The sequence below is a fragment of the Talpa occidentalis genome, unplaced genomic scaffold (genome assembly GCF_014898055.3).
Source record: "Talpa occidentalis isolate TD23 unplaced genomic scaffold, MPIMG_talOcc4v2.1 talOcc4.196, whole genome shotgun sequence".
Taxonomy (NCBI): Eukaryota; Metazoa; Chordata; class Mammalia; order Eulipotyphla; family Talpidae; genus Talpa; species Talpa occidentalis.
Window position 1 is genome coordinate 3,450 of NW_023602029.1, and position 25,039 is coordinate 28,488.

Consider the following 25,039-nt stretch of genomic DNA (forward strand, 5'->3'; position numbering starts at 1 on the left):
GCAGCATCATGGAGTATGCCAGGCAGTTCTGCCCCAGAAGGCACTACAGCAGGGTCACACTGTATTTATCTCTGGCCTTCATTATATAAAAACCAGATAAACCCTACCCATCCTTTAAGTCCCTAATTCAAATGCCACCTCCTTGAAGCATTCTGTGATTTCCTCACTTAGATTCTGTCTCTTCTTTTCATCCTTCCTGAAACACTATGGAGTGCCCATCCTACACCAACTACTGCTGTGTGTAATCTTGGGTAATCTTCTTTACACCATGGCAAGGCAAGTCCGTTTGCCATATTTTAAAGACATAGGGTGGGGTGGGGGTTAAATGTCTTAATCAAAATCACACATTGAGAAAGAGATGGGACTGGGATCTGAACCCTGTTTGACCTGGCTCCCAAGTCCACGCTCTTTCCTTTTATTTCCACTAATCGCCCTGCTGCAGGGCCTTGGCACAGTACTTCCAATCTGGAAAATTTCATCAAAAAGATTGAGGATTCTGTGTTTCACTGGAAAAAGGCCTCAGTGAGCCCTGAGGCTCACTGCAGCACTGTACTGCAAATCTCACAAGCCCTGTGGGAGCTTATCACAGACACTACAGCTCCATCTGCCTGGCTCCCTGCTGAACCAGCCCCCGACAGTCAGGGTATCCCCAGAATCCATAGACAGGTCTCCTCCATCTCAGACCCAGGATGACAATGCAAGCTCACCTCCATTTCTCCTGCTTCTCCAGTCACCATTCTGTTCCTCAGTTTCTTCATCTGTCAAATAGGCAGAATCACAGGTAGCTGCAGGCAGCAGCTGTGAAGAACAATAGAGTGTGAATGCAGAATGTTTTGAACAAGGCCAGCACATAGATTGGGCTCAAAGACAGCAGCTACCTTGCCATTTTCTTAGAATTTTCTGTCTGCTTCATTCTGATTCCGATGCCACACCCCCCACTTCATACCAAGCCCTGCACCTCCACTCAGCACAAAGCCTGGCATAGAGCAGATGGTCAGCACATTTGAGAATTGCCAGTAAATCTTTCCTGTGCTCCAAAGCCAGGTGCTAACCTGTGATGGGCGCAGCTGCATAAGTGTGCAGGGGGCCCAGGCCCTGGCATCAGAGAGGTGGGGGCTGAATTTGCCTGTGACACCTCCCAATGGACTAGTGGATGGTCTTGGTCCCCCCACTCAGTCCTCCCTGAGCCTCCGCCTCACACCTGGAGTGAGGGCTTGCAGCTGATGAAGTGGGGGATGAGTGATAGTGAGGTGGTGATTTGCGTAGGTGCTAGTGTTCGTCTTTCTCTCTTGCTCTCTATTGATATGGTGTGGTGTGAGCTGCCAGACTGCTGCTGCACGATTGAAAGAGAACATCTACGAAGTGGTCAGCACATACAGGGACACCTCAATGCTCATTTCCCTCCACCCTCTCCCCACCTTATCTTTCACACGCCCTCTTGTTCTCCAACTTGCTGCCTACTGCATCCTCTGCCGTGAGCGTCAGCAGAGAAGCACCATATTCCACTGCATGCCTGCCTTTCTGTGTCAGAGGTGCCTCGTGTTGACCCCGAATCCTCTCAGGGGACAGGAGGGAGGTCATCAATGCCCCAGAAGCAAAGACCAGAGCCCACCTCACACTGAGTGACTGTGGCTGCTTAGATATGGCCCACAAAGGTCCATGGAGTGAATTTTTAAAAATATTTATTTAATTTATTTATGCATACAAGAGCTGGGGTACAGGCCAGAGGTGCAGGGGGTGAAAGGATTCACCAGGGACAGCGTGGGGAACAGAACAGGCAGATTGACTGAAATACACTGCTGAGGGGAGCAGTGGGAGAGACAGGAGGGGTCTGCTACACCATGTGGGTAGCTATCTGGCCGGGGATCGAACTCATTCTCCAGTGGCTTCACAGTGCTAAGACAGACAGACACACACACACACACACACACACACACACACACCACACACGCACGAAAGAACCACCCCCATGTGCAAGGAGATCTCCTTGCAATTCATCATAAAGTGTGGGCACTCTGCACACCTACCACCCAGCATGCACACGCCATCTGATCAATTTTGCTCCCAAGCAATCCTGCCTTGTCAAGAGCTGACAATCAGACATGCAAAACAAGTGCTCTGTATGAATTTTACAAAAGTATCACTTTGGGAAAACAGAAACCAAAACAAATTGAGAAATCATATAAATAATTACTCTAAACTTCAACTCTAACATGAAAAAGGAAGGCACACAAGCAGAAATCCTAATTAATATGACTGTTTAATTACAGGGGCACAAATTAATAAACCAGAATTACTCCAGACTTCCAGCAGGCAGCCCGTCTCTGCATGCCATCTCCAAAGTGTGGGCACTGGGGCTGGGGGCAAGGAGGGCTTAACTTGCCTTTGCCAGGTGCCTGGCCAGAGCAGCTCAGGGGAGGGGAAGGTGCCAGAGGATCCGTCCTCCCAGTTCCACCTCTCTGCTCAGACACATTGCGCCCTCATCGACACCAGCAGGTGCAAGCTCCCATCCAGGCATATTCTCTAATCAGGAAATCATTCCTCGTGATTTCCTTAGCCAGCCAGGACATGCTAAGGATGCCTTGGGACCCAAAACACCCCGGGATGGCATTTATTAAGTAGCCAGGAAATGCCAGGTCCTCTTAGCTTCCTCACAAGCTCTCTGGATTTGTCTCTCCCTTCTCTCCCTCTTCCTCACCAGTCACCATTTGCTTTGCTTCTGGGTTGCCCCATCTAATGGTTTTGAAAAGTATATCCCTTGTCTGATTGTCAGTTCTTGGTAAGAGAGAACTAGGGTGGGAGCAAAATGCAAACCGGATTCAGAGAGCTGATATCATTCACATGGAAGTGTCATCCCATTATATTGCTTTGAAAACAGAGGCTACAAAGGTCAGCCAATCTCCTGCCAAGCCACACAAATGGAAGGTTCTAGATTCAGAGTTCTTAGCATCGATGTTCAAAGTCAGTGCATTTTTCATCACAACAAGCTTCTTTCTAGAAGTCAACAATGCTACTTACTACCTCTGCAATTCACAGCTAGAACCTCATCTGATCACCTTCTCATTCAGTAACATCAGTTGTGTGCCACCTCCATGCCAGCTCTGACTGCAATTTGGGAACACAATGGTGGGAGACACACTGAGCCAGCGCCCACTAGGAACTGACTTGGGCAGCAAGAGAGAACGACATAAAAAAAATACTCAGAGAGGGCCTCCCCAGTGGCGCAGCAGTTGAGGGCTGGGTTGCGAAGCTGCCTGCGGCCTCTGCGGCGCAGGTTCGATCCCCGGCTGCTCCCCGGCCACTGGAGGAGGGTCCCACATGGCGCGCAGACCTCTCCTGCGCCCGCTGCTCCCTCAGCAGTGTACTTCGGTCCTTCTGCCTGCTCTGCTCCCCGCTCTGGCTCTGGTGAATGCTCTCACCCTCCCGCGCTTCTGACTGTACCCAGTGCATGTATAAACAAAAAACAAACAAACAAATAAATAAATAAAATATGCCTCTATTAAAAAAAAAAAATACTCAGAGAGATAAATGCATTCCTTTGCCTTTGATCAGGGCTACCCAGAAGCAAGAGCCAGGTTAAGAACTTGTTGAGTGAGGTTTGAGTGGTGAGCAAAGGCTTCCCAAAGAAGTAATGGTTGACACACTGTGAAAGATGAGTGTCAGTCATTGTACATCATACAGAGACGTGAATATGTGAATACAGAAGACTTTTCTGTCCTTACTCTATTTTCTTGCCACACATCTCCCCTAACCTGCTCCAGCCTATCTTGGCCCCTGTCCTTCCACCACACCCTGGGATTTAATGTCATAGATTTCAAGGACATTTGTAATATTCAATTTACTTGAGTTTTCACGCATTTCTGGCAGAGCTGGTCACACCTTTCTTTCCCTTGTCTTTTGAGATAGAGATTTTACTGGCTTTCCTCTTGCCTCTCTGTATTCTCCTTGAAAATTGTCTCACTTCAGTGTTTTCCTCTAAGTGTTCTTCAAGAATTGATCTTGGACATGTCTCTCTCTTATTTCATATCTTTCTTGGACAACCTTGTGCACACCACAGCATTATTTACACACTACTGTGGTGATTCTTGAATTTGATCTCTAGCCTAGATGTTCCTCTGGGATTCTAGATGTGTATTTCCAAATTGTGTGCTGACAGCTGCTCTTGGGTGTCTCAAAGGCAACTCAAACTTGGGATGATCATACCCGCTTTTGTCTTATGACCTTGACTCTACCTCAGCACCATCTATCCAATCTGCAAGCCAGATCCTTAATTAACATCCACGATTTTTTCCTCCTTGCCTCATGTGATAGATTGAACAGTAATAGCATCCAAAGATGGCCAGTTCCTAACCCTGCAACCTGTGAAGGTCACCTTATTGGAAAAATGAATGTTGAAGATATGATTCAATCAAGGAAACAAATTCCTTAAAACTCAAGATAGAGAGATTATCCTGGACTATCAGTTTAGTCCCTAGCAGAGGGAAGCAGAGGGGGGATGTGATGGAAAGGAGGGAAGAAGAGCAGGCCAAGTGATGGAAGGGGAGACTGGAGCAATGCAGCCACAAGTCAAGCAATGCCAGCAGCCACAAGAATAGATTCTCCCTTCCACATCCAGAAGGAACCAGCCCTGCCAACACTTTGATTGTTAGCCCTGTAAGACTCCTTTCTGACTGCTGGCCACAAGACTGTTAGAGTCTTAAAGTCATTTGAAGTCATTTGTTACAGCACCAATAGGAAACTAATACACCCAGTACGTATGCCACCAAGTCTTCTTATTTTGCTACTCCAATAATTTCCAGATGTACCTACTTTTCCCCAAAGCCACAGCCCCTCCCCTGATCATCTCTCAATAGCAAAGGTCATATCCTCTATCTTCTCATGGCTCCTAGGGTAGAAAGCAAAATCACTGGCTTGGTCCACATAAACTTGCTTGCCCTGCTCCCTGCCCTCCTTCCCAAGCTAACCTTGCACTTCAGACCCTCACTGACCTTTCCGTTGGTGGCAAGCACTAGTGCCCTATCTACCACAAGGCCTTTGCATTCCATTCTTCTTTATAACTGTAACAGCATCATATTCTTTCTAATTTCCAAGACTGAGCTTATTAACACATAACTATTATAATTTTACATTATTTTGTAGGATTTCATGGTTAATATCTAACTCCACCCCACAGCCAATGATCCTCAGCAAATAGGGAGAAAGAAAGGTCATGGCTGACTTTGTCCTCCACTGTATTCTCAGCATGTAGCATAATGCCTGGCACTGAGCAAGTGCCCTACAGAGACTCCCATAGCCCAGGGAGTGTCCATGAGGAGCGGGTCAGTGGTCCCAGGACTTGGTTTGCCCCAACCCTTCTAGCCATGCATGTAGAGAAAGAAGCATATCATGAGGAGGACTCGGCTGCACTCAACAATGGCCAAGGAAACTCCAGTGTGAGGGCTTCACCTTCCTCAGTGCCACCCCCAAAGGACAGGTGCTGGCAGGACTCTTGTTCATCTGGAGTCCTCAGGAGAGGATGTCTGGAGATTTTCTTTGCCACTTCACCTAATCCCTCTCCTATTCTAGCCCTGTGAAGCTCCTTGGCCATTTTCCCTTGGGTTTCTTTGATGAAAGCTCTTTGGAAATTGTCTAATATTAGGCCAAAGTCATCAAATAGCTCCCTGCTCCCTGGGGTTCACCTGAAGGCACATTCTACACCATTTGAGGTTGGAGATGGCTTTTCATCAGCCAAAGAAGCCTCTCTATCAAGTTCACATACCAAAAGTACTTCCACATAGGAAAGTTTGTTTTCTTTTTATTAATTTTTGCATAGAAGAACTGGGGTGTAGGCCAGAGGTATAGGGAGTGAGAGGATTCACCAGAGACAGAGTTGGGAGCAGAACAGGTAGATGTACTGAAATACACTGTTGAGGGGGGCAGTGGGCAGACAGGAGAGGTCTGCTGCGCCGTGTGGGTCAGCTCCCTGGCCAGGGATCGAACTCAGGTCATAGATGTGATAGCCCTGAGACTTAACCCCTAGGCCATTAGGGAGGCCCCTGCATAGGAAAGTGTTAATGACAGATTTGGGGGACTACAAAGAAAACTTTTGTAAGCCACTGTTATTATGTCATTTGCATTATATTTTATAGTTTTCAAAAGATGTGTTTTTTTTTTTTTCACTTGTTTCTCATGTAAATTCAGCAGGCTAGAAGGAGATTATTAACTCCAGTGGACAGATGAGAAAATGACTCAAGGACCTTAAGTAACCTGTCTCAAATCACATGTCTAGTATAGGACGGAGTCTGAACTCAAGTTTAGGACATTGGACTTGATATAAGCTAAGGTGGTTTCAACTAATTTGATCTATTCATTAAGGAGCAGGGTTTCAGTGAACACTTAGGTTTCTTACACATGGGAAGAAAATACTACGCTATTTTAACACCAGTTTCCTCTAGATGGCAAGATTAGGAGCAAATTTATTATCTTCTTTGTGTTTCTCTGCAACTTCCACAATGTGCATGCATTAATTTATATGTCAAAAGCATTAGAAAATGGGTATGAATTTTATATAAGTCACAGAAATAATGGAAAAACAGAGAAAGTGTTCTACTCATGGGGGGCAGAGGTGACTGATTATTTGAAACTGGCTCTGAGCTTTGAATAAAACCAGATGTCATTCAGTAAGGAGGTGGCCAGTGATGTCATACCAGCTGCTCCAGCAGCATCAGAGAGTTGTTAATCACCTCTCAGAGGAGCCTTGAGTCTCTTACTCTTTCTCAGCCTCAGTTTAGCTCCCTGTAAAACGCAGGAAATACACCCACCTGTACTGGTCAGCGTGCTTGATTACAAGTGGCAGAAATACAGCTTAAACTTAGAGACAAAATGAAATCACTGAATGGCATAAATGATTGCAGTCGTGACTCTGATCCATCAATGGGCTCTGCCTTCTTCCTAATGTTCAAACAAACTCTTCCTGTGGGACTGGTAAGAGGACACCAGCATGATTGCTCATACCCTGCCTGGTTAGCAAAACTGGTGGTGTGACAAGGTAGTCCCCAGGAAAAGGAGAGGGTCCAGGTTCCCTGCTCGCCCCCCACCCCCAGGAAGGGTGGAGCTGGGCAGTGAGGAAAAGGAAGAAACAAGGGAGAGATGGAGAAAGAAGGCCTGCAGGAGGCACATGGAGCAGAGAGACATGAGAAGAAGCTGTGCTTGCTTCTCGGCCTTGAACTTGTATCAGGGACTTGGGGGACATGGAAGGAGACACTTGCAAGACACAGAGATGTGGGTGAGAGACCAGTGGGGAGGGGACTGAAAACAGCAGCCTTTATCCTGACTTGAATTTCGCTCCTTTCCTTCCAGACTTGCTTGGGCCCTTCTGCCCCTTTCCTATGGGTCCCCACCAGAAGGTGCCTTAGACTCGTGACATGAATTTGGGGCTCAGCAGCCCCACTTTGGGCCAACTCTGTTTGGCTGGACATTTACCCACCAGCAGATGGTAACTTTGGGTGTTTCATGGAGAAACTTTTTATCTACATTCTTTCTCTTCTCTATATTGCACACGAATTGTATTAAAGTTCCTTTCCTTTGAAGGTCTCATGCACTATTGTTTTTTCTTGAAGCAGCAGACAGCAGAACCTATTTAGAGTAGGCATGTTTGGGGGTCCCAGAGTGCCCCTCACCCTGCCCTGTAACAAATCCTCTCTCAGAGCCCACATACCAAACAAAGGATGAACCCACACTTAAACCTATGATGCCCCCAACTCCTGCCCAGAACCAATCATGACCAAGTGACAGGACCAGCTTGCAGTGTGTTGACAGCCATGCTGGGAACCAATCACTGTCACCAAGTGATAGGAAGTTGGGTGGACCCAGCTGATACCGCATGCCCACCTCCCTGCCCAGTATCTTCCGCAGAGCGCTAGCTCTTATGTGACAAATGCTGAACAAGGCAAACTCCTAACCAAGCCAGCTGGGGTGAGAATTACCAAATGACCAGAGGGCCCAATTTATATGTACTGTTAGAAGTTTCAATTAAATAAGTTTGGCTAAATATTTCAGTACTTAGCAAGGGGGAAGAAAAACTTTAAAATCAGGTGACAAAAGGAAAAAAAAAAAGACAGTATGAAACAATGGCCAAGGTAGACAAAGGTCAGAGCACATGATTCAGAGAAAACAGGTATGTGGCCCCTCATGAGGATTCAGTGCTCTCTGAACACCGAGTCCTTCCCTGGCAGCAACTTTTATAGCTTTAAGTACTCTCTGAAAATTGGAGACAAGAAATGTAGAAGATGCTCTCCTCCCTCAAAACTTCAAATAAATTAGATATTGAACAAGACACTGAGATCCTGGCAAGAATACGCAACGACTAGGGCCTCAAGCTGTTACAAGATGATAAATTGTCAGTTTCTCTTTAATAAAATTGGGTCTCATCACCATCTCCTATCAGGGATTTGATAGCTTTTGTTTTTAACCTGTGAAGATCAAAATCAATTCCCAATGAGAGTTGGGAGCTCAAAACCATGCAGCTGCAAATATATCAATTACTCAATCAGTGGATCAATAGATCAGCAAGTTCATAGTGAGGGCCAATGCTTGTTGGACATCTGGGGCAGGGAAATGAATTATAAAAATATCTCCCTGCAAATGCTAGATGAGGGAAAACATGCTTTAGAACCCATAAACTCCAAATTTTTTTTTTTTAAGATTTATTTATTTATTTATACAAGCACTGGGTATAGTCAGAAGTGCGGGAGGGTGAGAGAATTCGCCACAGCAGGGAGCAGAACAGGCAGACTGACTAAATACAATGCTGAGGGGAGCAGCGGGCGCCCACAGGAGAGGTCTGCGCGCTATGTGGGACCCTTGCCCGTGGCCGGGGATCAAACCGGAGCTGCAGAGGCTGCAGGCAGCTTCGCAGCCCAGCGCTCAACCGCTGTGCCACGCCACCAGAGGAGGCCCAACTCCAAATTTTAAAGCAATAGCTACTACTCCATTTCCATCAGAATTACACTGGGCTGGAATGACCCATTATTTCACCTGTCTTGTCTTAAGGTCATGATTAGGGATAATTTTGGACCCTGGATTAGTCCACAGACTTTGCTTACACATTAGCCCTCTCAGATGTCCACACTGACAACATCATTCCTTATTTATCAACTGGACCTATGGATCCCACTGGTGCCCCTGCCCCCTTCTAGGGCATCTTATACGAGGCAGGAAAGAGGAAGAAGCCTTAGTGGAAAAAACACAAATCTCAAATTCCACCACCACCATTTTACTACTTTGGGAGTTTTGCATAAGTTATTCATCTAGCCCCTCTTAGCCCTGATCTTTAACCACCAAAGCAGAAATAAGGTGAAGTTCAGCCCTGCAAGGATTAAATGGGATCACAAATGCAGACTGACTAACGCCAGACCAGTTCACAGTTAATAGTGGTTTCTTGACATTACAATAGCCATTGATGGTACAGATGTTATTAAATTATTGATTTACGCTAAGCTTGGATTTTTTTTTAATATCCATAAAGGAGCGTATAGACATGTTTTACTCATTTGGCTTTTTCCTTCATTCAAACTTCCTCCCCCTACCATAATCCTAGTAAGTTCTACAAATTTCCACTTAAATGACAAATATCCCATTGGTTGCAGCCCAAACAAAAATTAATTGTCCCCTTGTTTGTGTGAGTTTGTTTTTCCAGATGAAACATTTCAGATTCTGTTTCCTTCTCCCTTGGCATTTTTTAACAACCAACACCATCTGAGTCAGTCACAAAAACAAGTTTTCTTAGAGCAAGGAAGTAAGAGTGTGTGAAGCAAGTGGCTCTTTTTAAAATCACAGCTCTTGATTTCAGCTAAGAAATGGCTGAAGGATTGTGATATAGAGGAGAAAATGCAACTTGGAGGTCAGAAAAGGCAGTGTCTTAATTAATCCCACATCCCTCCCTCCGCTAGGATCCTCAGACCCTGGGTATGTTACTAAACCAGTATAAAATCAGCAACTGTTCTCCTTCCTCCAAGAATGAATTTGGCATGATTTATGGATATTATTTCCTGAGATATTCCTCAAAATGACATAACATGTCTGGCAGTCATTACTACTCGCGAAGAGAGAAAATCAAAGTGATTTCCATAGGTAATTCTAGAGAAAGAGACTTAAGACAGCAAAGCCAGAGATTCAATTCCTGAGCCTACCATCAAGATCGGGGTGACCTTGAATAAGACTTCACTCCATGCTGACCAATTTTACCCTGATAATGAGTGAAATTCAGATAAAAGGATTGAATAAATATCCTTCCACCTTAGATACTTGGTCACCTCTGATATTTCGGTCTAAGACTTTCCATGTCATAAAATCGTATTGTTCTCAGCTCTCCTTGCTCAGCTGTCTCGACATCTGCTATCTTTCTTGCCTACAATAACTGGTATTCTTATAGGTTCACCTCTATCAAGGGGAGGTATCACTATTCTCATCCCCACTTAAACTCTGCTGACTTGGGTTACAAGTTCCAGAATGCCGTGACCCAGACTTCCTGAACAGGGAGTTTCTGGGAAGCAGGGGTAGAAATCAGTGGCCAGGTGGCAGGCACATGTGCTTTTCTGGCTTCCACTTTTACCCAGGGATTTGGTGGAGATTTAATTCCAGAAACACAGAATTGACCTGAACTATTTTGCTAAAATACCTACCCAACACTAACCCCTGGTCAAGGCATGAAAAAATGCTAATAGCATTGCTCTGTAACCATGGGTGGGTCCAAGACACTTGTGCCTGGTTTACATAGCTTGTCAACATTGTTCATTGACAGTGGGGACAGTGGTGATTTGCACTTTCTGACCTCCCTCCAAGGTCTTCTTGAGCCTCCACATTGGTGGGGCTCATTCAGAAGCAGCAGACAGAAGAACCCATAGATGTCGTTCATCAAGTTCAGTTGCTGGGGTAGAAGGCAGATTGCAGGGTAGGGGGCTCCCTGGTGGTCTGTGGATTAAGTTCCAGCATCATCACCACTACAGCCTGCGTTCGATCCGCAGCCAGGGAGCTGACGCAGATGGTGCGGCAGACTTCTCCTGTCTCGCCCGCTGCTCCCCTAGCAGTGTATTTCAGTAGATTCGCCTGTTCTGCTCCCCACTCTGTCTCAGGTGAATCCTCTCACACACATACCCCCACACCTCTGGCTAGCACCCCAGTTATTCTACACACACAAAAATAATTAAAGAAAGCAGGTGGAAGAAGAGTAAAGAGTGGATCTCTCTGTTGCTTCTCCAGCATCATGCTCTCTGGGCATTTCTTTCTCTCTTTCTCTACCTGTGTAGTGCTGGCCCCCTAAGCCTCTAAGAGCATAGATGCCCCCCTTCTACCCATGGCATTTCCCCTGACCCATCCCAGCACCTCACATGGAATCGTGCACATATAAGGAATCCCCAGGACCAGCGAGCAGCAGGGACATGCAGCAGCTGCTCGCTTTCCACGAGGTCGGTCCTTCTTTGCTTTTGCCAGAGGCCTTGCCAGTTGTTCAGCAGCTACAGGGACATTTTGGAAGCTGTGGGGAGAGACAGCTGAGGGGAGAGAGTGTTTGTAGGTTGATGTCTAGTCATAACAATTCTCCAAGTGCCTCCCCCCGGTGACATTAGATAAACAGAGATGGGAATCACATTTCAGTGTGACAGCTTAAAAGGCATGTCAAGAAACAATTAAAAAGATCTAGAGCAACCTGGTCCTGGGAGACTTTTGTCAGAGTAAGACCGCTTCCTGTCAGGGCCTCTGAGGGGGGTGACAGGGTCTTAAAGCCCAAGTTCAAGGCTTGGAATTCTCCAAGGTTTATCCTCCCAGACCTGGGCCTGGAGACTCAGGGAGCCAGGAGAATTTGACCCTTCGCTGCTGTTGGTGTTTGGAAAATCACAAACAGAACATCTTCCTGGCAAGCCTCTGGCCGAGCACACTACCTTCCAATCCTTGTCAAAACCCTGACTGTGAGGAAGAATATTTATAGAGTATTGCCTGAAGGGCATGCTGTCCATCACTCCTTTAGATCAGCAGTTTTTCAGATTATCTTTTTTAGAGCCCTGGAAGTCCTGGGGGTGGCCCTGAGGCTCCCTAGAAACCAGTCCCCCACCTTTACCCTAATCCAGAGAGCACCAGGTCTGATCTGTCACATGTGGGACACTGGGGCTGCATATAAAAATGGATGCTGAGGCATAACAGAACAAAAGCCATCACATTAGCCTAAATTTTATTCTGTGATCAAGCCAGATGGTGAGAAATCTGCAAGCTGGGTCATGTTCCTTTGCTCTGCAGTCCTTAGTTTCTGGTAATAAATTGCATTTCAATAGAATCCCATCAGCCCACCTTTTGGGAGCCCATTTGAAAAACAGCTTATGGCAAATCCTGAAGGGCCTCTTGAAGGGCTTCCCTTGGTGAATGCAGGGGGGCCCTTCCTCTGCGTTTTCAGGAATGTTGGTACCAGGTGGACCATGTCAGGCACACCCCCACGGACAGGGAAGTTGGCCTTGACCTTGCGAACAACAGTGCTGACTCTGGAGTCCACCTCTAGCTGCTCTCATAGATTCAAATCCCTTCCCCAAATGCCTCTGGCATTTCACATTTTGGATTGCCTTTGTGTGAACTGATGCGGCCTTTCTAAAGGATGGATAATATAAATATATAAATAAATAGAAGTAAGTGGTTCTTAAGGAAAAAGAAAGCAACTCGCTTCATTTGGTTTGTTCACCACCCCACAAATATGTCCTAATCCTATTCTCCTATAAAATACACTGGTTTTCCCATTCCTTGCTCCCAAACTCTACCGGCTATCGGGCGCGACCTTGGATGGGTGGACAGCCAAGGCATTCCCCATCATGATCCTCCAGCCCAGCCCTGCCTGCCCCTGCCTTCTATACCCTCTTATGCTCAAATACCAGTTTCCAAGTCCATATAGGCCTTCCCCATCCCAGTCTTTGGCACGCTTGGTTCCTAAGCTTAGACTCCATGGAAAATTCAAGACTGGGAGTATGTTTCCACTCCTCTGGCATGCTACCGCAGCTCCCAGAGCAGCAGGCTACCCCTTCTCCCTGTGCACCTCTGAAGTGTTAATGTCAGGACATGGCCCCATATCAACCTCCACTATTATTGGAAACAAGCCGGCTATGCCTCTTTTCCCCCCACCCCCAAGCCTCCAGTATATCCTTCTGCCCAGGGCACTGGTCACACACTCCAGACATGATGCTCAATCTGCCAGCCTGGATTCCCACCCCCACATTTCCTGTGACACCTCCAGTCCAGCTACAGACTCAGGGGCTGTCCCTCCCCATCATCTTCATTCCACTGCCACCTACAGCAACATGCAGAGCCACCTTTGCGAAGTGACAAGCCTGGGAGACACGGATGCTTCAGGAAGAAGCTTCACTGGGCCGGCACCCAGAGAAAGAAGGAACTTGCCCACAGTCAGGCCTGGGGAGGCTGCCACTTTTCTTCCTAAACTCCCCCTGCTCCCAAGGGGCCATATTTAATTCATGGCACTGCAGCTAGCACCATTGCCAGATATATTTCCTTGATGATTAAACATTAAACACACAAGTATTTCAAAGCATTTGAAATAACTCAGAACTAATGAAGGACTAATTGCTTCACTCTGTATATTCAAATAGTGATGTTATTTTTTAAAAAATGCATTCTTATGTCAACTGTTGCATCAATTAATTGCAAATTTTCCAACAGTTAGCTGTAGTGTGATTAAAGCATATGAAAATAATCTTTTAATTAGCTTTCATTTTGAAACAAATAGACAATTAAACCAAAGAAGTAAGTGTGAAAATTCTGTTGGTCTGCTTTTGGGGGGGCAGTGCTTGTACAAATAATGACTGTATCATTGGAAATTATTTCCTTGGCTGGTCTAATGGTTGTTACAGTAACTTAATCTTTTCCTTTTACTGCCCTCCCTTCCATTTCCTTCAATCCTGTACCCCTACTGCTTTCCCCAGAAGCCTAAAATATACCACTAGATGAATAACAGCCTTTTTCAAGAATGCCTTTTTCAGCAGAGCTATTCAAAGTACCAGCCAATTCTTAGTAAAAATATCATTGTACACATCACTGGTGTTTAAAAGGGAGAGAAAAAAAAAAAAAACCTGTTCTGGCCACTGAGTCATGAGCACCTTCCTGCGAAGCATGGTTAGATTCAGGGGTAGAAAAGGGGCCGAGGGCACAAGATCTAAGGAGACACACACGCCCAGTGCTGATGTGCACGTGGAGGGGCACAGAACCTTTGGCCTAGGTGTGCCTCTAAGTATCCTGACCTCTTATTGCTTGCCGCCCTCTAGCCCCAGCTCACTATGGGGAGTCACAGAGTATCTGCCATGGGCTTGGTGCTATGGGAGAGCCAGTTAACAATGAGAAAGGGACTGCAGAACCTGTTTGCTCCAAACATTCCTGTGCAATGGGTAAGGGGCATGCTCGACCTGCTAGGGAGAAGTCAAAGAGAGGGTAGCAAGGTTCTGGTCCCCCTTCTTTCTGTCAAAACACATTTGGTGGGCATCTCCCCTGGATGCAGCATCCCCTGCCACCAACAGGCAATGTTACCATGGAGGGCACATGCCTTCCATGCTGGGCAGAACAAGAGAGCTTCAGCTGGGGAAGTAGAAATGAAAGGTCACTTTCTGAGCTGAGTGACCTTGGGCTCATGGCTTAATCTCTTTGAGCTTGTGCATCATTTCATTAAGGGGAGAGAATATTTATGTCCCTGTAAGCACCAGGGAAACCACGTGAGGTGTTTCATGGTGATTAACGTAGAGCAAATTCTAGCAACGACAGCAGCTAGCATTTTATAGGGAATGTACTCTGTGCCAAGTTCCATGCCAGATACTTCATCTGCAATATACCATTTCAGCTGCACAGAGACCCATGGGCAAGGCATTGCAAACTTTACTTTGTAGGTAAGGAAACAGACTCAGAGAAATGATTGTTCCAGTTCAGACTGCTGGTAAATGGCAGAGCTGGGATTGAAACCAGGTCCATCAAATTCTGAGGTCCACACTCCTTACTATGATGCTAAAAGGAAGGGAGAACATGGGGCTCAAATTTGGGAGCATACCCATGATAAGCGTGATTCTTCAGGAAAAACCTATAGATTTCAAACCCATCATCGAATCCCTGAGAAACCATCACAAACTCAATTAACGGTGCCCAGTAGCAGCATCAGCAACAAGATGAGTGGGACTCTAATCTCCTCATGAAGGAAATGATGTATAAGTTGTGGAAAAAAATCAATTCCCATGTGATGGCACCATTGCGTCTGGATATCCGGAGACCTTGTAGTAGAACCACAGCATGTAATAGGATCACAGAACTCAGGGAGGAAGGGATCCCCCTTTCTGTGTCAGACAACCTCCCTGGCACCTGACATAAAGCAGTACAGCCCTATTCACCCCTCTCTTTCATCAGAGGACACCTTCATGATATTGCCCTGAAATCTGCCCTTCGCTTTCATGGGCTACGCAGACAGAGGCCCCGGCATGGACATTTGTGCTGCCTCTGCTCCAAGGAGACAAGGTTCCCAGTCTTCCAGCCATCCCATAGGGCATGATTTCTGTATGTGTGTCTCAACAACCCTTCCTGGAACCTCTGGGATTATGACAGTCGTGGGGTTCAATCCTAGCTCCCCACCACAGGTAACAGGCAAATCCAATTAACCCCTCTGAACTTAAGAGTCCTCCTCTACAACGTGAAAGCATTAAGAGCTACCTTGGGTGGGGTCACTGTATTAAGTGAGATGGAGCCTAGAAGCGCATTACCTGCTCTACGTCAGCACGCGGTGCATGCTAACTCCTGGGTTCACTTCAGAGGGACACAGGGGAGCCCTTTGTGGGGCCAGAGGCAAAAGTAAAGAGGAGATGAAGGAGGATCCACCAGGCCAGCCTGAAAGGGATAGAGCAGAGGTGAGGTCTGGTGCACCTTCCCAAAGGGAAATCAGTAAATAAACAGCTGTTGTGTGGAACAGAGCCCCCCGAGGAGACTCCTAGGAGCTGGAGTTTCTCCAACTCCATTCAAATATCATTTTGGTTCTGCTAAATTATCGCCAGAATGTGTTCTCACAAATCACTCTGTGACTTGGCAGAATTGAGTGAAATGCGATCCCAAATCATAAATTAAAGGAGGGGGGCACTTGGAATGGCACATTCATTTACACCATTTCATTTCACTCTTTCAACTGCTAAGACATTCAAAGCTCCCAGCAGGGAGTATTGGCCACAGCAGAAGGAAGACACTGAGTTATGACAAGTCCTTGTCAGTCTTCCCTGCAAAAGCAAAAGTGAGTATGTGCTGCAGGAGATGGGGCTGGGGTGCTCAGCTTTAGAGCTCTCAGGGAGGTCAAAACATAGAAGGTAAATTATAGGGACTCTAGGAGCCTCCTTCTTTTCTGCATGAAGTATTGGTGTTTATGGATTAAAAAGTGAAGGAAATTTGGGACTATGTGCTTAATAGCTCCCTGTGCCTGCTCCCCAGTTCCAACTCTAGCTGCTAGGATAAAATCTCTAATGTCCCAAACCTGGAACCAGCAAAAGCTACATCTCCTGGTTATGTACCGGGAATGTCTTAAGAACCAGCATAGGGACATGGAAATGGTTCTTTAGTGGTTGCGAGGAGATATAGAGAGCACCGTGGACCCAGTCACCTGAATATTAGTCATTAAAGCCATCAGGTCAGTTAGAACCTTGACACTTCTCTATCCACCACCACCCCAACACTCAAGCTCTGCTTGAGATATCCTCCCAGTCTCATCTACTGACAAATACATTCTGTCTCTCCACTGTGAAGTTCAATTGATTTTCATGGCTTCCTGGAGAATTGAGTAGAGAGGTTGGGTTGTTTCACACTGGTTTGCTGGAAGGATAACTGACATGGATTACTAATGTCTGCTGTGGGCAAGGGAGAAGTAGAATGGAAAAAAAGTGACATGTGTTGCCAAACTCAACTTAGCCTCCACCCCTGTAGAAATAGAGCCCTGAATACATTCTCCTGTCACCCACCATTGAGTAAGAACAATTGTTTCTGGGGTGCTGTCTTGTCCACTCTTCACATAGAAGTATTCAGAGAGCAATGCTACCTCTCTTTGACTTAAAATTCCCATGGCTCCTTGAACATGGCATGTTCCATATTGGCCACACAAACATCTTCCATCTTCCCATTGTTACCACTCCATCCACTCCTCTGCACCTCAGTCCTGCTCGTCAATCAAAGCCATAAGTGATTTTAAATGCAATATTTATATTGGATTTTATTTTTTTAAAGATTTATTTATTTATTCACACAAGTACTCGGGTAAGGCCAGAGCTGTGGGGTGAGGCGGTGAGAGGATTCACCAGAGACAGAGTGGGGAACAGAACAAACAGATTGGCTGAAATACACTGCTGAGGGGAACAGTGGGTGAGATAGGAGAGTTCTGCCACGCCATGTGGGTAGCTCCCTGGCCAGGGATCAAACTCATGCTGCACTGGCTGCGGACAGATTCACAGGTTGTGTCTTAACCCCTTGTGCCACCAGGGAGGCCCCTATATTGGATTTTATTTTAAATACAATAGAAACCCTGTAAAGAATGGGTGACACCTTCAAGAAAAAGGAAAGGGAACACGCTGGGTGTTTGTAGTTTGAATACCTGTTAAAAATATACATAGAAAGAGCAGCCCTGGATACAAAGTGTTGGAAGTCATGAGCAGATGAAGGGTATCGGGTCTAAGAAGAGAGAGGATGTCAAGTCTTAAGGTGTGGGGTTCTTTGTTCAATGCCACAGAGATACTTAGGAAAATAGGAGGCTGAGAGAGACGTGTTGGATCAGCTGCATGGAGCTACTTGGTGACCTCAGGAAACATGCCTCTGGGCAGATCAGAAAGGGACCAACCTCCCTAAAGGAGGCTGGAGGGAGACTGGGAGATGAGAAATGAAGACCACAATTAAACATTGAGGCAATTTAAATGAAGACAAGAATAGGAGAATAAGGGGTAACTGAAGGGGAATATGGTATCAAGCGGTCAAGGTTGAGTTTTTCCTTTCTTTAAGATGGGATAATGCTGAGGAGCATGATCTCTAGGCAAAGAAAAATATAATGATGCAATTCTAAAAGGGGATAATTTGATAGAAATTGTACCTTCCATAAGTGGAAAAGGCTTCTTCTGTTTGCTCATTTATACATAAACTCATTCGCTTAATAAATGCTTTTCAAATGTCTATGATGCACTAGACAGACAAGGTCTGGCAACAGATGGATTATAAGAATTCTTTTAGTAAGATGTTATCTCCATAAAGAGTATGCAAGCTCTTTTAGGTGAGAGGCAATGTATTGTTTTATAAACAAAAACATCTTTTATGAACTTAGAAGACTCCAGAATAAGACAGCTTCATGAAATTAGATGTGTTGGGAAAGAAGCACCTGTGGTCAGCTGCTCATGTGAACAACACTGGAAAAGACACTGTGTGGGAGGCTTCTGCCCTTTGTAGAGCTTCTGTGTCATGAACTGGACACTGTGGTTAACAACCTCACAGATGTTTTCTCTTTAGGTCTGTTCTGGAATGTTTGATTTATTCTAATCTGAGTCTGTAGAGAAAGGACTACAAACAGTTTGTGAACCAGAAATTCAGAACCACAGTTGTTTTTTTTTTTTTTTTTTCCTTTAATCTCATCAAAAGCGACACCAGGATACCTAAGCCAATAACAACTTTGCCATTAACTGTCACTGTGCCCTCAGGTGACTTTCATTTTCCCTCTATGCTTTCATCTGTATTTGGGGGATGCTGGGTAAGAAATCTGCAAAGCAACTCCAGCACTAAAATTCTCTACATATGTGACACCCGCTGAACACACATGGAAAGAACATGCTCACAACCGCAGGTAATGGAGCTGTCCAACACTGACTATGCATCCATGGCTCCGTATTTTAATTCAGAAAATTCTTTCAAACCAAATGCAATATAATTTACAGTCAATTTTGGAACAAAATTTGCTATAATGAAAGATGTTCCAAGCAACAGCAATGCTTTTTGTAAGAGTTACATTCTCTTAATGGGCAGCAGGCAAAGAGAAACATCAAAAATATGCTTCAAATCTGCAAAGCCGAAGAACTCCGCACCACTTAAACCTCCGCTTTGTTCCCAATAAAATTAGCTACATGTTAACCTGCACAGTCAGACTCCTCGGATGATTTTCCGGTGTGGTACCCATTTATATCTCAGGCTTTCCTAGCACCGCACACAGCTGACTGCGCCTCTGCCACTTCCTGCAAAGGAACATCTGCTCTAAATACTTCAAAGCTGCTTCGAGGAATATACTTGTAGTCTCTGCCCAGACATGTGGTTTCCAGTGCCCCTACCCTCCACGCTCACTGCCAGTGCTTTGTGTTCGACTAGATCACCAGCCTCCATTTTCTAGACCCTGGCAACGATGAGGAAACTAGTTTACCTGCTCCAGTTGCCTGCCCACTATTTTATGTTTCATTTGTTTCATTTCATTATGTTTCATTTCAGCTTCCTGAATGTTCTTTTTTTTAATATTTACTTATTTATGCATACAAGAACTGGGGTACAGGCCAGAGGTGTGGGGGGGTGGGAGATTCACCAGAAACAGAGTGGGGAGCAGAACAGGCAGATCTCCTGAAATACACTGCTGAGGGGAGCAGCGGGTGAGACAGGAGAGGTCTGCTGTGCCATGTGGGTTGTTCCTGGCCACCGGGGAAGCAAACTCATGCTGCAGTGGCTAGCAATAGCTTGATAGCACTGTCTTTAAGCCCTACACCACCAGGGAGGCCCCCGAATGTTCTAACTGGGAAGACTGTCCCACTCACACCCGTACTCCAAAACTTCCCTGCTGCTCAGGATAAATTCAGAGACCCCAGATCCAATATGCCAGGTCCTCTGGGAATGGACTCCAGGCCACCTTTCCAGTCTCACTTGCCCAGACTCTCCCTCCTAGACATGCGGACTCCCATCTTCCAACAACACAGCATCTTCCTCCACACAGGTTTGTTGTCATTCATACCATTCCCATCCTCTGGAATGTTTTCTTTTTATTAGTGCACACCTGCTCATCCATACAAAGATGTTTGAGCACATGCCATATGGCAGAATATCCTGGCCACCCTCCACCAGAAGGAAACATGAATCAAGATTTAATACTCTGGAAGCAGAACCATTCAGAAGGATGCTTAGGAAGGGCATGGGATTTAAATGAGCACAAACGTCACCTGGGGATCTTGCAAAGAGACGGGTCTTGGGTTACTGAATCTTCTCCAATGAGATCCAGGGCACAGCTGATGCCACCAGTCCAAGGGCTTGGAGATCTGGAAGCTGTACAAGTTACTTCCTTGTCTGAACTGCAATCCTTTGAGAATGATTTGAGAACCAGTGGGTGTGGTCTGCCACTGATGTCTTCTCAAGAAACCCTGAGATGAGTGGGAGACACAAGCAAATGCAATGAATCCATAAGCTTAATTGACACAAGCAATTAATCTATAGCATGAGGTGTGCTCTGTTAGGGGCAGAGACCCTGGAAATGCCCCACAGACTCTGACGATTATCTCTGATTTGAACCTTAAAGAGAGACTGAGTAGGCAGGTCAAAGACATGGGAAGTCTGGGAGGAGAGAGCAGTCTCACCAGGGAAAAGAGATGGGGGGTGTCTGGGGAGGACAATAAACTTGCTACATGTGCAGGACGGGGGCTTGGAGGGGAGGAGGGTAGGAGTGGGACTGGAGGAGTGGTGACTAAGTCATGAAGGGTCTTGTCTGTCCAGTAGAATTCCCCTGAAGATCAGCTAGAGTTATGAGGGTCTTTAGGAAGTTACCTGGGAAGATTTCCTTCTTAGTTTGACACCCTCAGCTGCCCCTGACACCCAGCTGACACCCTCACATGGCTGAGCAAGACTAGAGAAAAGGAAGCTGGTGAGGTTGGGGCAAGTTGCTACAGAAAAGTGCGTATCATATGCCCTGGGGATGTTTGTTGAAAGAAAAAGTGAATGAATCATTTAGTCGCCCCCTTTTTTTAATTTACTGACTCCATTGTGAGTATTAGAAATAATCAGACCAGGGCCTCCCCTGGTGACGCAGCGGTTGAACACTGGGCTGTGAAGATGCCTGCGACCTCGGCAGCGCCGGCTCAATCCCCGGCCCACTGGCAAGGCTCCCACATGGCACGCAGACCTCTCCTGCCGCACCCACTGCTCCCCTCAGCAGTGTACTTTGTCGTCTGCTTGTTCTGCTCCCTGCTCTGGCTCTGGTGAATTCTCTCACCCCCCACCCCCTGCACTTCTGACTGTACCCAGTGCATGTATAAATAAAAATAAATCTTTTTTAAAAAAAAGAAAAGAAATAATCAGTTCATATGGAACAACCATCTCACTGTTCCAGGTCTCAACAAGCAAACCAAAACTATCAGGATTTAATTATAGCAACATTTTTACTAATGTGTGTGTGTGTGGTGGGGGGCTTACTTTTAATTGGTTAGTATCCCTGGAGAGAAATTGGCAACAATGGAGAAAAGAAGCTACAAATCTGGCAACACTCTTCATCCTGCTGCTCATATATTCAGGTGTACTGTTTTGTTCAAGCCTCTGCAGCCTGGTGAGGCAGGAGAGGTCATATTAACAATCATTGGTGATAAAACCCCGAATAGCCAAAGCTCCCCTGAAAAAAAAGAAGGGAATGGAGGCATCACACGCCCAGACTTCAAACTATACTACAAATCCATAATCATCAAAACTGCATGGTATTGGAACAAGAACAGACACACAGACCAATGGAACTGAATAGAAAATCCAGAAATAAACCCACAGATTTATGGTCAACTAATCTTTGACAAAGGAGCAAAGAATATGCATTGGTACAAAGAAAGTTTGTTCAATAAATGGTGCTGGGAAAACTGGGTCGCTACATGCAAAAGAATGAAGCTTGACCATTACCTCACACCATACACAAAAACCAACTCAAAATGGATTAAAGAACTAGATATAAGACCTGAAACCATAAAATACATAGAAGGAAATATAGGCGAAACACTACGTGATATGCACCTCAAAGACATATTTACAGACACATCACTCAAAGCAGTGATAGTGAAGGCAAAGATAAACAGCTGGGACTACATCAAATTAAAGAGCTTCTGCACAGCAATAGAGACAATAACCAAAACAAAGAGAAACCCCACCGACTGGGAGAAAATTTTTGCACACAACACTAATGATAAAGGACTGATCACAAAAATCTACAAAGAGCTGATGAGACTCAACAAAAACAAAGAAAATAAACCAGTAAAAAAAAAAAAATGGGAGCTAAAAAGTAACTTCTCTGAAGAGGAAATGCAAATGGCCAACAGGCATATGAAAAAATGTTCAACATCACTTGTAATCAGGGAAATGCAAATCAAAACTACCATGAGATACCATCTTACACCAGTGAGAATGGCACATATTAAAAAAAACTAGCAACAACAAATGTTGGCGAGGGTGTGGAGAAAAAGGAACTCTTCTGCACTGTTGGTGGGAGTGCAAACTGGTCCAACCACTGTGGAGAGCTGTGTGGAGATTTCTGGACCTACTAAACATAGAGCTTCCATATGATCCAGCAATTCCACTCCTAGGTATTTACCCAAAGGACACAGAAACATCAATTCCAAAGAGCACCTGTACCCCTATGTTTATAGCAGCACTGTTTTCAATAGCTAAGCTTTGGAAACAACCCAAATGCCCAAAAATAGATGACTGGATCAAGAAGATGTGGTCCATATACACCATGGAATATTACTCAGCATTCAAAAAAGATAAACACATGCAATTTGCAGCTACATGGATGGTGCTGGAAGGGATCATCCTCAGCGAAATAAGCCAAAAAGAAAAAGAAAAATACCAAATGGTCTCACTCATAGTAGGAATCTAGAAAACTTAAATAAGGGACCAGGAAATTGAATAACTATAAGAAAGTGAAAATCAAAATCAACAAACAACTATGAATCAGAGACACTCTATGGGAGGTGGGGGGGCGGGGAGGGGAGGGATTGGGGTCAAAATAAGGGGGTTGCAATTGTATGGGGAATATAAAAATAAAATTTATTATTAAAAAAATAAATAAATAGGGCCTCCCCGGTGGCGCAGCGGTTGAGCGCTGGGTTGCGAAGCTGCCCGCGGCCTCTGCGGCGCCGGTTCGATCCCCGGCTGCTCCCCGGCCACCGGAGGAGGCTTCCACATGGTGCGCAGACCTCTCCTGCCACCCGCTGCTCCCCTCAGCAGTGTACTTCAGCCCTTCTGCCTGCTCTGCTCCCCGCTCTGGCTCTGGTGAATTCTCTCACCCTCCCGCGCTTCTGACTGTACCCAGTGCATGTATAAACAAAACAAACAAATATAATAAATAAATAAATAAAAACATGCCTCTATAAAAAAATAAATAAATAAATAAATAAATAAAAGGAAAAAAAAAACAAAAACAATCATTGGTTTCAAGCAACATCCCCAGAAATCGGAAAGCTTGTTATTTTCAAAAATATCCATGGACTTTAGATTGATCTAAGAGAAAGACTATGTTTGGGTGCAGCAAATGAGTACAATGAACAGGTTAGTACTCACCTGAAAGGAGCTTCTTTTTTCTGAGATTATATACTTGGTATCTAAATGTCCTTCCTTGAAATGATGATGTTGGTTGATGGTCGAGGTAAAAGGTATTTTTTTTGTTATTGCTTTGCTTTTTTTCACTCCACTTGTGCTCAAGTGACCACAATGAATTGGTTCCAGATGCTCTTTCCAGGTTGAGCAGAACAGCTTTCTGAGGAGCATCAAATCCTATTATTTACTACAACACTGAGCCATGACATTATGCCTGACGTGGAAGGCCCAAGGCAGGCCTGCAGTACAGAGCACCAGTGTTTTCATGTGGCTATACATGAAACTGTGTCCTACTTCTTTTGGTGTGAGCCCAGCCAGCCTCCCCAATTTTACACCATAGCTCAACTCCCTAGATTAAAGGACAGTTAGAAACTTGGCCCAAACCGGGACATGAGGATCGGGGAACGGGGGCCACTGAATGAGTTTGTGACCTACAACAGGGATTACTTCGCCCAAGGCAGCAGGACCATGCACGGTTCCAGAAGACTTCTGTGCAGGCTGTGCAGTGCACAACTCCAGGGGGTGCCATGCTAGTCAACGTGGCAGCCCTGTACTTACAGGTCTTAAAATTGAGGCAGGGGGCCTCCCCAAGGGGCGCAGCTGTTGAGCGCTGGGTTGCGAAGCTGCCCGCAGCCTCTGAAATGTAGGTTCAATCCCCGACTACTGGGCGAGGGTCCCACAGAACTTTCCTGCCGCCTGCTGTTCCTCTCAGCAGTGTACTTCTTGTCAGTCTGCCTGTTCTGCTCTCCCCTCTGGCTCTGGTGAATTCTCTCACCCTCCTGCGCTTCTGACTGTACCCAGTGTTTGTACAAATAAATAAATAAATCTTTAAAAAAATAAAATAGAATAAATAAAATTGAGACAGGATCGCAAACAAATAGTCAGTGATAAAACACATCAGACTGATGAAAGGAGTTCAAAAAACCAAAATCGGCGTTGCAACTGCTGTAACTGAGCCCACTGATGAGGGAAGAGCTGCTACATGCACACACCTGGCTTGAAGTAGACCCAGCACAAGAAGGTTGGGGAAACCAAGGGAGTAGCTCATTACCCAGGAAACAAGGGAGCTGATAGAAAGCAAGAAGGTCGATGCTTGAGTAAGACTCTCTAAAGACAGGAAGCCCTTGTGACACAAGGCCAGGAGCACTTGTGAATGGTGACGTGGGTATAGGACCAGGGGAGGAGCCAGAAATGAGCTGAGATTCAGGAACTGAGCTCCAGGGCATGCTCCATGAGAGGGGCGAGAGTGGGAACACCAGACAGTGAGCAGATCCACAAAACTCCTGAATTTCGTTTTCCTGCTTCTGAAAGACAGCCGCCCTTGTCGTCCTGCTTGCAATTACAAGTCCAAGGTTGCACAACAGCCCTCTGCCAGCCCATCTCTCACAGGTCACCAGATGACATCAGTGCTAGGCTAGTCTTCCATCAGGGTCCTACT

General features: G+C 45.7%; 1 long non-coding RNA gene across 1 annotated transcript; it reads right to left on the minus strand.

The window, feature by feature from the left end:
• Positions 1–708: 708 nt before the first annotated feature.
• LOC119251004 (uncharacterized) lies at positions 709–23,755 on the minus strand. Its single transcript, XR_005126484.2, has 4 exons — positions 23,566–23,755; positions 20,199–20,396; positions 15,759–15,882; positions 709–798 (listed from the first exon to the last, which is right to left on the minus strand). It is a non-coding gene; the product is annotated as an uncharacterized LOC119251004 (long non-coding RNA).
• Positions 23,756–25,039: the final 1,284 nt, after the last annotated feature.